The sequence below is a fragment of the Gobius niger genome (genome assembly GCF_951799975.1).
Source record: "Gobius niger genome assembly, chromosome: 1".
Classification (NCBI taxonomy): Eukaryota; Metazoa; Chordata; class Actinopteri; order Gobiiformes; family Gobiidae; genus Gobius; species Gobius niger.
In genome coordinates, this window is record NC_136852.1 from 52,596,917 (window position 1) to 52,610,313 (window position 13,397).

The 13,397-nt window shown below is 41.4% G+C and overlaps 1 protein-coding gene across 1 annotated transcript in view; it reads right to left on the reverse strand.

Moving 5' to 3' along the window:
• Positions 1 to 13,397, reverse strand: part of dock5 (dedicator of cytokinesis 5) — an 86,959-nt gene that overhangs the window by 72,506 nt on the left and 1,056 nt on the right. The gene's annotated exons all lie outside the window — the stretch shown is intronic.

Below are 13,397 nucleotides of genomic sequence, written 5' to 3' on the forward strand. Positions count from 1 at the left end.
GTGACTTGAGGCAGCTGCAATTGCGCAGAGCCTCACAGTCAGATAGAGAAACTGAAGTGCAGCCGTGCCCTGACTTGCATGGCGATAATGCACATTGCTTGAGGCTAGATTTCATAGCACGCTTCGACTGGCTGAGCTTATCGCACCTCCGTCTGAATACCTAAATTTAACCGGGAGAAAAGTGAATGCGACAATACTTCTTCTTTTGCTTCTAAGCTTTGGTGGGGGACTTTTTTTATTTATTTTTTTTCCGATAAAACACATTTGCACAAACAGGCGGCTCTGTGGGGAACCGGCTACTGTTTGTGTAACTAAAGCATGATCTGTGAAACCCCCGTTGTGCGGTTCACACATGCACAAGACGAAAATTAATATAACATTTGCTCACAAGGGGGCGGGGAGCAGTGGTAATGGAGCCGCATAAGGGGCAACTATTGTGCTGTTCCCATGCCTGGATAAATGGACAGGGTGGTTCCCGGATAGTCATTTAAAACCAGGTGCCAAATGATATTACGCAACTCGCTGAATGCTGCGAGAAATGATTCCCTGGGAGTATATTACCATTACAAAGATAAACGCAACAAGGAAAAGCACAGGTTGCTACGGCTGAATGATTTTGGCACAAGTATTGCAACTGTGATTTGATTAGCAATTTGAACAGCACACTCTAAACATGTCCAGGAACGTTAACTTAAGAGACTTGAATTCAGAATATAATATTTGTAAAGGTCTACACACCACAGGGTTAACAGATTTTATAAGACCATTATAAGATTTTATAAGGTTTGAGAGAATATGTCCTGGACTATGCTTTAAAATGACTAGAACATTTACTTTAATGCTTTACCCTTACTACGTTGCTCCAAGATAATTGCTTTTATTGAAAAGACAACTTTGACTAATCTTAAGAGAATCTGTATAATCAGATGATTATTTATGTTTTGAAAACAATTCTTGAATGTTTTTTTGAGAAGTGGCATCTGCCTCTAGCCACGCTCATCGTAACAATGGCCCATTCAAAGGCTTGTCGCAGTGTCTGTGCTCTGTGCAACACATTGGAAACTTGCCAATAGCCGGCGCTGGGCTGAGCAGGCTGTGATGCCACATTGTCTCAACTAAAGGCAACACTTCGAGCCTTGGCAGAGTTCAGTGAAAGACACTATATCTGCAGCTTCTTCGACAACAAACGCGGAGATAAGAACAGACCCATTTGCTGCAGCTGGAGTTCCACTAAACTTTCTCTTTGAGCAAGTTCAAGATTGTGCCTGAAGAGCCCAAGACAAAGTCAGAGCAAGTTCGATTACATTACAGAAGAAGATAAGACAGAAACAGGCAACGGAATGACTGGTAGTGAAACATATCGACCACATGAATGAGGTAACAGAAAATCATTTCAGTACCCTGACACTGATACCATTTATTTATATAGCAGGCTATATGTTAACATATGCAAATTACGCAAAGGAGTAAACATTGACATTTTCTCTGAGTGTGTCATCCAAGCTTTGCTAAATGCGTTTTAAATGAGGGCTAATGGTTCCTCAGTACTCGGGGTTCTCAAACCTTTCACCTCCATCCATCCATATATCCATCCATCCATCTTCTTCCGCTTTATCCGGGGCAGGGGTCGCGGGGGCAGAAGTTTGAGCAGCAGAGATGCCCACACTTTTTTATTCCCGCACACACTTCCTCCAGCTCTTCTGGGCGGATCCCAGGCACCTTTAACCCTTTGACCCCGAAAATGATCACCTAAACAATCGAGATCCCTACTGTAATAATTGTTGGTGTAGTCATTTTAAACAGCAGAATATAAAAAAAAAAAATCAACAACAGTAGTCCCTCCAGACTCAGACAAGCGTCGCTGTTCCTAGTGTATTGGACTGGGCTACTCCTCCACAGACAGGTCCAACATCAAACCTCTAATCCAAAACGCAATCCTACCCCGAAAGTTGACCCCTAATCTTAGCCTTGACCTGAAGGCGAAAACTGCGATGATAAACAAACACAGCATCACTGGGGAACAGGTAACTCTGCCGTCTGGAGCAGCACTACCAGGGAAGAACAGGTTTACAAACCCTGCTCACTGCCTCATGACCCCTAAAGGTCCCCCCAAAACTCACTTTGGGAATCCCTGCTCTAGATTCTACATTCTTGATGAGCACTTTATGCTTTCAAGTGTTTATAATTCTAGGGGTGCACCGATCCAATTGGCCTACTGGTATTGGAGATCGGAGACGATACTGAAAAAATACGATATTGGGTATAGATACAGACGGCATCTCTGGAATCGGCCATATATCGTCATGTTTGAAAACAGTTCAGGGGGAAAACAATTGAGAAAAATCTAAACTTTCTCTAATTATTCATAAACTAGTTTAAAATGAATTATGAATATAGCTTACTAAATAAGGATACAAAGACATGGAGAGGAGCTTACAGTCCATAAATACTTTTTTAAAAATGGAGACATGATGCTACGTGTTAGCATCGTGCTAATGCTAACTCTAGCTAGCGCTTGCTACGAGTGCCGTCTTTTCACTTCTACAGAATAATCTACTATTAGATCATATCCATATGGATCTGATTTACACTTGACTTTATTTGTATGTGATATATAAGTTTATATTCCACCAGAAAATGGCTGTGAAAAATTGTGTTTCCCAAAAGATTCTATTTTCCCCCTCGGCGAGGCCTCGCCCCCTTCTATGACGAGGTGCCGTCTGTATCTATGGCTAGAAAAGTACATTATTATTCCTGGCTCCTCTTAATATTTTTGTTTTGAGGGTTGTTGTTTTCCTTTTAATGACAGATCTTCCTCTGGTAAAATGTAATATATCCCTGGCACTATTTCCTCTTTGTTGTCATTAATTGTATAAATGTCAATAACAAAAAAATTGAAAAAAAATCTGACACTGTTCAATACATTTTTTTTTATAATCCGACACTGAACCGATAGCTAGCTTCTAATCTAAGATATCTCTGAATATGGGCATGCTGTATATCATTTTGAAGGTAAGAACCAGGAGAATTTGCTGAGTTAGTTTTTAAAATACATTTTGATCACCGCGCAAAATGCCACGATTAGCACCAGTATGCTAAAGCTAGCGAGAGCATGCTAATGCTAACGAAAACTAATCACGGCTGGGAAAGAAACTATGATAGAAATACTAAAGCCGCTTAATAATATAAAGCTTAAGTTTAAGAAATAACAGATCTAACATGTTTGTAATGATCAGATCACTTCATGTGAGTTGTTTATACTGTATGTAACCTACAGCCTGTCATACCCAAGGATATTTAGTGTGGAAAAGTCCAGTGATCCTTGTTAAATGTTTATCCAAGAGTTAGTCAATAGATATAATTCATCATTGATCCGTAATATCATGACAATAAAATATGACTTTATTGATCTTAAAATGGAGAAAAGAGTCAATTAAATTTTTCACTTAGAGAAAATCACTTTTAAGAAAGTGGTATCGGTAATCAGGTTACGGCAGATACTCAAAACCCAGTATCGGTAACGGTAGCAAAAAAGCTGGATCGGTGCATCTCTATATAACTAGCTGAGACCCGGCCTTCGGCCGGGCCTCGCTAGTCTGATATTCAGGACCACTGATATTCAGAGATTATGAGTGATTACAAAGAAATGTCCAACCCGTCACACAGTTCAGCTGTAGACCAGTGGTTCCCAACCCATTCCAAAAACTATGGCCACTACAAATGTGTAAAATAATGAATGCTAAAAATAATTTCAAACAATCTGCAATTGGAGTGTTTGATGCACCCGTACTCTTTTCTTATATACTACAACGACAATATGTTCGCTAAACTCAGGGAATAGAAATCAAGAGACAGTGGAATAAGTATGGATAAATATTAGGGGTTCAGCTGTAACGGTTTGGTTCACAGTGCAGGACCAGTGGTTTGGTGCATCAAGGTAGTGTACAATCAAAAAAATAATAAGTAGGTTTTGAAATGAAATAGCCTAATGATCGTTGTTAGACAGTATTTATAACTTTACAATAAAATTGGCAATGCGTTCAAAGCTGCTTTAGAATAAAATGTACCTCTGGGCTCACAATACGTGAAAGCAAAATAGAAAACAAATGGTACAGCAGCAAAAAAAAAAAGAAAAAAACTATGCAGTGCAGGCCATGCGCTCGTTAAGTTGTAGTTTCATTTTCGCTTTTACTCACACGGAGGAGAAATCAGTCGGAGCAGCGCGTGTGATTAGAGGCTTTTGGGCAATGTTTTGCGTGTACTGTTTTTCGGAGACAAAGCTTTAGAGACGGAATACTGCCTGGATCTATAATGAACCACAGCCTCGGTCACTGCAGGAGAGACTTAAACAAAGACCCGCAGATGTCTTTTGGAGGATGTAACTGTACCTGTGCGGAGCGTCTGCAGGTTAGTGGTGAGTGACGATGACACACATCGCCCTGTTTGGATGCGCGCGCGCACACATACACGCACACACGCACGCGTGCACACACGCACACACGCACGCGTGCACACACGCACACACACACACGCACACACACACACACCGCCCTGTTTGGATGCGCGCGCGCGCGCACACATACACGCGCGCACGCACACACGCACGCGTGCACACACGCGCGCACACACACACACACCGCCCTGTTTGGATGCGCGCACACGCACGGCAGTCAGATGTCGTGCACTCGCGTTGCTGTGACGGCGGGTTGTCCTCGGACACCAGCACCGCGGTCCATATGGACCCGTGGTCAATGCCCGCGGCTGGTGGGACCATCACGTGGGGGCCGGCCGCAGATATAGCGCTTTTCCAGACGCTCAAAGTTGCTGAACAATTATGCGCACATCAGCCCCCACCACCAACCACGCACAAACTCACTACTGTCGCCAGGCTTTCTGGTGTTCCCAAACGGTCTCCCATCCCAGTCCTAACCAGGCCCGTCCCTGCTTAGCTTCAAAGTCGGTATGGGAAATAAACATGGCGGCGCCCAGGCGGCGGCCATTGAGATAGCGTTTTCTATAATAGATTCCATAATTAACTAATTTAAGTTATATTTCAACTAGACCCTTATTTTTGACCAAACTCATTAAGTAAAAGCAGCTCTATTAAAGTTTGCTGGAGAGACACAAATCCTGGGGCTGTCTCAAAGCACACAGACCTCAGTGGGAAAGCAGCAGTTTGCCTTCCATCCACTGTCTAGACGGCTCCAAACGATCTACACTTTACACTGCGCTCCAGCTTATAGGTTATGCATAAATCACAAACTTAGCTCGAGGTTCGAGGATAAAACGGCATCAAATGTAGACTTGCATGATTTTTATTGAAAAATATATATTTTGCAAAGAAGATTCCTTCATCTGTTGTGGAAATGGTGCATTAGATGGAAGTGAAAATATGTCTCTGTTGGCAGCAGTTTTGCCAGAATTATTTTATAAACATTGCTTTCAACTTTACGCATGTAGCTTAGTATAACAAGTTTGGCTGATACGAACTGTGTTGATGTCTTAAACCCCTTAATGTCTATTCATAAATACTTTATATCAAGTACAAAATTAAGACTTTATAGATTAAACTAAAAATGTTGACATGCCTCACTAACTAATCACTGATCAACCAAATTTATAGGGGTTTTCCATTAGCAAAATGAGCTCAACTCAGCTCTTTTCTCCTCTCTTTACACCGCTTGATTCACTTTTACAACAGAAAAGGGCACAGGGTTCTCACGCACCCAAATGCGCCCCAGATATGCAGCAAATGCAACAATGGAGGCCGTTTTAAAGCTGGCTTTGGCGTTTAATCAACAAAAATAAAGTCAAGAAAATCCGCAGGCCGCGAGGTGAACACTGTGGCCAAATACCACTTTTTGATGAGGTTTATGGTGTTATTTAGAGGGGCCAAGCTGAAGACGAAAGGAGCGAAGTGTTGGCATCAAGTGGAAATGCTCGAAAGCTGTGTGCCAAGCTGAACTGCATCGAGCAGGAAGGGGTTGGGGATAGGGATTAATAGAAAGCTCCAATCTTATCTATATCTTATCCTATCTTAGGCAAGGCAAGCTTATTTGTAGAGCACAATTCATACACAAGGCAATTCAAAGTGATTCACAGTTGCATAAATACAAGAAAAACAAGTAGAATCAATAAAAACATTAACATAAAATTTATCAATTACAGTAAAAGGCAAGAGTGCAGATAAAATACCTTCAGTCATATGCATCGGCAAAAAGAACTGTTTTCAGCCTGGATTTGAACATTGTCAGAGTTCAGGCCTGTCTCACATCCCCATGAAGACTGTTCCAGATTTTAGCTGCATGAAACTGAAATGCAGGTACGTATTATTGACTCTGGGAACCACCAGGAGACCCCTCCCTGAAGTTCTCAGGGCCCGAGATGGTTCATACGGCTCCAACATGTCAGAAATGTACTTTGGTGCTAAACCATGAAAAGATTTTAACACAAGCAGAGCTGTTTTAAATTCTATTCTCTGAGTGACAGGAAGCCAGTGCAGTGCCAGGGCACTGGACTAATATGGTCGTATTTCCTGGTTCTTGTCAGGACTCAAGCAGCAGCGTTCTGGATGTTCTGCAGCTGTCAAACGGTGAGACGGCCGTTACAGTAGTCTAACCTGCTGGAGACAAACGCATGGATGTCTCTCTAAGTCTGGTTTTGACACTATTCCTCTGATCTTAGCAATGCTTTTCAGATTGTAAAAAGATGCTGATGTTATTGCTTTGACGTGGCTGTTTAAGTTCGGGTCTGAGTCCATGATTACTTCTAGATTTCTAACCTGATTTTTTGGTTTTAGAGAGAGAGACTCAAGGTGACTGATAACACTTGGTCTTTGTGTCTGTGGGACAAAAACAATGATCTCAGTTTTGTCTGCGTTTAGCTGGAGAAAATAGTTTTGCATCCACAAACTGATCTGTTCAATGCAGTGACAGAGCGTATCTGTTCACCAGCCGTCAGTGACACGTAGATTTGAGTGTCAGCTCAAATATATTCTATAGTAGTGCTTCTCAAACTGTGGTACGTATACCACTGCACTTGGGCACACAGGTCTCAAGAAACACTCTGGGGGTGCAAATAGTCAGGAAATTTGAAATCAAAGAACAGGACACTTTTATCCACTTTTAATGTGTTTTTATTTTTATTTATTGTTTTATACTCACTTAATGGAACTAATTTGCATTGTTTTGGTTTTATTGTTTTTGTGGTCCTGTGTGCAGTACTTTGGAAACGTTTTGTTGTTTCAATGGGCTATATAGATAAAGTGGATTGGATTGTGAAAACAAACAGTAACAGTAAATAGGTCTGGTCGTCGTAGGGAGGTCAAATCTTTTCTGAAGCAATACTCGACCCATTGCAATCTCTGCAATAAATGCTCATTGGCATCGTTTTGATTTATTTGTGGGCTTTGGAATGGTGGGACGGCCTCTTGAAAGGTTTCCATGAGGCATTGGTTGAAGTGGTAAAATCCAGAGGTAAAACTTCCCTGTGAAAATAATAAAGTCTAAATAAATAATGCGCTTCAGCCTAGTTTAGACTGGCATGGTTTCATCTTTAACCAACAAAAAGAATAAATAGCAAAAAGAAGATTGCATTTGCTTCATCCGTCACGGAAAGAGGGAGAATTAAGTGGATCAAAGTGAATTCATGCCGAGTCCGAGGTCCTCGTCGTCGGCCCCTCCAAACCGGGAACAAGGACGACACAATCTCTTAAGGCATCAGACAATAATCACATTTGACATTGAGCGCTGAGAAAACAAGGATGTTATCAGTGAGATCTAAAAGGGGAGGAAAGCCAAACGGCTTCTGATTTGCTTATTAGACAGAGATGCCCAGGCAGCAATGACCTTAAAGCGAGCACATTTCACATCTTGGCTGCTTGCAACTCAGAAGTGTACTCTGTAACCTCTTTCACGCCACCAATGCTTAAGTGCCGGCATTAAGTCAGTCCTTGTGAGTTGAATGGCTTTAATGGCGGCTTCCCACAAAATATTTCATTGTAATTATAATCCGTGGTAATTTCAGAAGTGTAGTACAAGCTATATGTGATTTAATTGGGCATTGTTAATAATAGGGCATTAGTCTTGCAGTCTAAAGCGCTGCTCTAGACGGACTCAATGTTGCTTTACAATTTTGTGTATTACTCATTCACCCCTCATTAACCCCTGTGTGTGTGAGATATTTCAAATGTCCCTGCAAGAGTGTCTCACACATTTCTGATCTTGCCCAAGGTGAAAACAACAGTAAGCGGAGAACAAACTGGCAACTAGGGATGGGCACCGTTAAACGGTACTTACTTGGAACCGGGGGTGGTATCGAAAAAATAAAATTATTTCGGTGCCAGTTTTCGGTTCTTTTTCTCTCCAGACCAGCACTAAAAAATGAAAGTATGCGCAGATAATGAGCCGCTTCAGCTTCAATGGAGCGAAGAAAAGCTACACCTTATAGCTATAACTTACAGGCCTCTTCATACTTCACAAGACGCGAGAAAGCAAAGCTACAACGTCTAAACCAGGACTTACTTCGGTCGTAGAACCCAGAGCTAAACTAAACCAGTTATAAACCAGCACTAAACCAGGACTGAATAAGAAACTTTAGTTTTTAGGCAAATTGAAAAGCAAAACCAAGCACTGACAACAAGAAAGACATCTTTACCTTTGGCGACAGACCTGGAGGCTGAGCTTACGTGCTGTTGTTTACAACTTTACAAGCAGCTGCAGAGGGGAATATCCAAGAGGGTTTATAGAAAAGTGAGCGCTCACTCTGTATTAGACATTGTTGGTACAGTTTGGGTAAATTATTAGTGGCAGAGTGAGCGCTCACACCATGTAAGGATCTTTGACGTGTGGAGCGCTTTCGCTTCGTAAAAGTGCATTGTGTTTAGAAAAGTTTAGCTGAAAGAAACCGTGTCCTGATGTGGATCTGACCCTGCAGCTCAGGAGGTAATAATATCCTTTCTCTCTTTTATCTCTGCTTAAGTGGAAATTGTGCTCAAAACACAAGGTTACAGGTGACGCTGCTGCGGCCTGTGTAGCCCCTGTTGTGCTGTCTTCGGTCTTTTTCCTGAATGATGCTTTTTATACACGTTATTTTTATTGAATTAAAATAACATAGGTATCGAAAAAAGTACCGTTAAGGCACCGGAACCGAAAAGCAGGTATCGTTAAAGTAGTGGTATCGGGAAAAAAGTTGGGTGCGACTGGGTTGAAAAAAATGGGTGTACCGTATTTTCTGGACTGTAAGTTGCACTTTTTTGATTTATGCTAGGGCTGAACGATATGGACAAATTCCATATCTCGATATTCATGACAGATATCTCGATATCGAGACGATATAACTATGGGTTAGGTGAAAACCACAAAAGAGTGCAGTTTTATTGATGGAAATCTATATTGTTTATATCTTGCTTTTTCGATTTTAATATTTTGAATGTTCATATCTCGATATCAATACGATAGCGATATATTTTGCTTCTGCGATCCAGTCAATATAAGAAGGCCAGAACTGGAGGTTAAATTACTTGTATTCGCCATCCTTTTTCATCAACCAACATAAGAGCTGGGTAAAACAAATAACCATACATTAGCCTACTGTTAATTACTGTTAACTGTTAGCATTCTCAAAATTACAATAAAAATTTGAAGTTGCTCAAAAATATTTCTTATTAACTTAACAAACCTTGTTCCCCATTGACCGAAGCAAAATCTTGTATTTTTAACAGTTTTTTCCGTGAACCTTTTTCCTTTCGTCTTTTTCTTTGTTCAAGCTAATTTCCGTTGCCATGCTTCCGGTTTTTATATCGTTACCAAAGTAAAAGCTCGATACCGTAATAATAAACCTTATACGATAGCTGTAATCAGAATAGTGCAAAACTACTTTGCTGGTCTTAAAGGGGGGGTATTATGCAAAATGGACTTTTTCAAGCTTTACATCATGTTATTATGTCATTCCCTCATTAAAAACATGCCTGAAGTGTTGCCTTGGCACATTCACGTATTTTTGAGTAATCTGTAAAAACTCTGATGGCAGCCATTTTAGGGATAGGTTTGCCTGAGTCCTCCTAGGAACGCCTCCACCTCCCGGAGACGCCTCCGAGCTTTCGTCACCAGCCGAGTAACCAACCACTGCTCCTCAGCAGAACCCCCTCCCCACTGATGCCACAGACAGCGTGTGGAGGGGGCGTGTCGGAAAGGGTCAGAGGTTCTTAAAAGAGTCAGAGGCCTATTTCAAGACATTTGCTACAGCCATTTTGAGAGAGCAATTTTATACAAGGCAGTTATTTTAATTTACTGCATTTGGAAGACCCAGGACACGGTGGTGGGACTATGTCTCCGAGCTGGCCTGGTGTCGCCTATAGACTGGTGCAATGTGATTGAAAAAAGCAAAATACCCCCTCTTTAACAACTTATAATCCCACAATGTTTGTTATTATCACAATGACAGCAGCTAAGCTTGTGTACCAGTATCTGCTACTCCTGTACCACTGAAGATTAAAAAAATAAAAATAAAAAAAATAAAAAAAAAAGTAATGGAGCAGCAGGAAGGAAGTTTGGAGTGAGCGAGAAACTTGTGAGGGACTGCGACTTACATACGTTTTTTTCTTCATTTAGCATTTTTTGGCTGGTGCGACTTATACTCTGGTGCACAGTCCGGAAAATATGGTAAGCCATGTTTTACCCAGAAGAAAACCCAACTATAAAATTCATCACTAATAATATATTAATTAAGATGATTACCCCAAGAACCACCCGAAGAAGCTCAAGTACCACAGTTTGAGAGCCACTGGACTAGGACGTGGACTGATCTCTCTTCACACACCGGGAGTGAACTAATGAGACACTTTGAGCCTTTGAGACGAGTTGAACTACACATAAAAATGTCTCTGACTTGGGAGACTTGGACTTATTTGAAAGATTGCCAGAATTGAGGCGGAACCGCTCACTCACCCACATACATTCACACTCAGACTGGGTGGGTGAAGTGTCTTGCTTAGGAACACAACGACAGACACCACCAGTCGGGACTTGAATTTGAAACACTGACCTTGGGATTTGTGGATGACACTTCAACTCAGGCACATCCACCCAACAAAGACAATAACAGGCACTTGTCACAGTCATACACTGAGAGGAGAGTTTCACTCACATATTAGCCTTGAACTTTTAATGATGCACTCTGATTGATTGATTGATTGATGTGTAAACAACTGTGATATATCTAATGATGTTAACTTAATCTCCTTTAATGATGTGTGAGCAGAAGAGCACCACACGATTATCCCATCATGGATTAATAGTACATTTAAATATCTTTCTCATCAAAAAACTCATTATATTTACTGTGTGTCCAAAGGAAAACAACCCCTTTACTGCTCTGATGCAAAATTACATTTGACACATTATCACTATAATTTTGTTTATTACAGATACAGCACTTGAAGGCCCCGAGAGTAGACCGCGTGCAGGCTGGAGGGACCGCGTCTCTCAGCAGGTCTGGGACAGCCTTGTATCCCCCGAGACAAGCTCTGCAGTGTCGCCGGTGGTCGAGACGAGTGGTTAAGGCTGCTGCCATGTACATGGAACACTGTTCTGACCTCAGTGTTGTCAGTTCGAGTCCCAGGTCTCACTATCTGCTGAATGTTTCTTCCTATTCCTTTAACCCTAAGCAGTTAAGCAACTAAGGAAATATATCCTAGTACCACTACTGAAATACCTACATAAGAACTTTCTCACAATGATGCCCTATTCCAGTGGTTATCTACAAAGTACCCCTACTGAAAAATGACTTTCCAAGTCTCACCAGACCTGGATCAAGATCAATCAAGACCAAACAGTCTGAAAAAGGTCTTAAATTACAGTGACCAAAACTATTTCAAAACTATGCTTAACTGAGTATAAAGTTTAAACCATTAATAAACTTGTATTTATACACAATACTTTTAATGTGTTTAAGTGCATGTAGTGTAAGTCGACCTTGAGTGTCTAGAAAGGGGTCTAAAACAAATAAAATGTATAAAATGGATCATGTGTGATGATAACCAGCTTCATCAGCTTCATGGGCCGGTCATCTGGCATAAGAAATCAGTAGAGAACGACAATTAAAGGGGGGGTATTATGCAAAATCGACTTTTTCAAGCTTTACATCATGTTATTACGTCATTCCCTCATTAAAAACATGCCTGAAGTGTTGCCTTGGCACATTCACGTATTTTTGAGTAATCAGAGTCCTCCTAGGAACGCCCCCACCTCCTGGAGACGCCTCCGAGCTTTCGTCACCAGCCGAGTAACCAACCACTGCTTCTCAGCAGAACCCCCTCCCCACTGATGCCACAGACAGCGTGTGGAGGGGGCGTGTCGGAAAGGGTCAGAGGTTCTTAAAGAGACAGAGGCCTATTTCAAGACATTCGCTACAGCCATTTTTAGAGAGCAATTTTATACAAGGCAGTTATTTTAATTTACTGCATTTACAGACCAACAGAAGGTTTCGTCATCATTGTAGTGTGCTATAGACTGGTGCTATGTGATTGAAAAAAGCAAAATACCCCCTCTTTAAATTACAGCGTAGAGTGATTTGGTTTCATTTACATTCATAACATTGAGCTCCAGAATATGAAAATGAGCTGTCCCATTGTGTTGGTGCTCACTAATAGTCCAGGTTGTGCCTCATTTGAATTCCCCTATAGCTAGTGCAATACTAGAGATATTATCAAACATCTTTTGCCCCATCACAAAAATGTAGTTGCCTGTATTTTTGCACCGCCCTGGGTTGACTAATCGGATTACAATCTAAGACCTTGTACAGGGTCTGATGACATTTTGAGGATTAAGAACAGTGTAAGTGACTCTTGCCCCGTTTCTGAGCAGAGGAGAATGTGGCAAAAAAAAAAAAAAAACAGCACCGTATACAAAATATGTGCAATAGTTTAAATGGCACACCATGGAGCTAAAAGGATTATCACAAAACATTTCCCTGCATCAACCGCCAAAAACAAGGTCAGGTTACGGAGGAAAAGACGGATTGTGCTGCCGATTTTCCCTTATCCACCTGAATTTGTGGCTTTATAGAGCTTTGCTTGCAACCAAGGCATCAAAGTTTAAAAACAAGATATCAAAGAGCGTGGAGATCTAGGTTACACACACACACACACACACACACACACACACACACACACACGAGACTTATATACAATTTATCTGAAAATATCCACATAGCCAGCATTCTTCACAAAGACCAACCACATCTGGTGCACAGATGGTAAAGAGTGTCTATAAAACAGCGTAGCCTAGAGCAGATATAGTTTTTATAGCTTGAACCTGAACTGCGTATGAAGTCACTAAAGCAAACCAGAAAGCATTTTTCAGAGACTGCACAGAGGGCGGAGCAGCACACTGGCACTA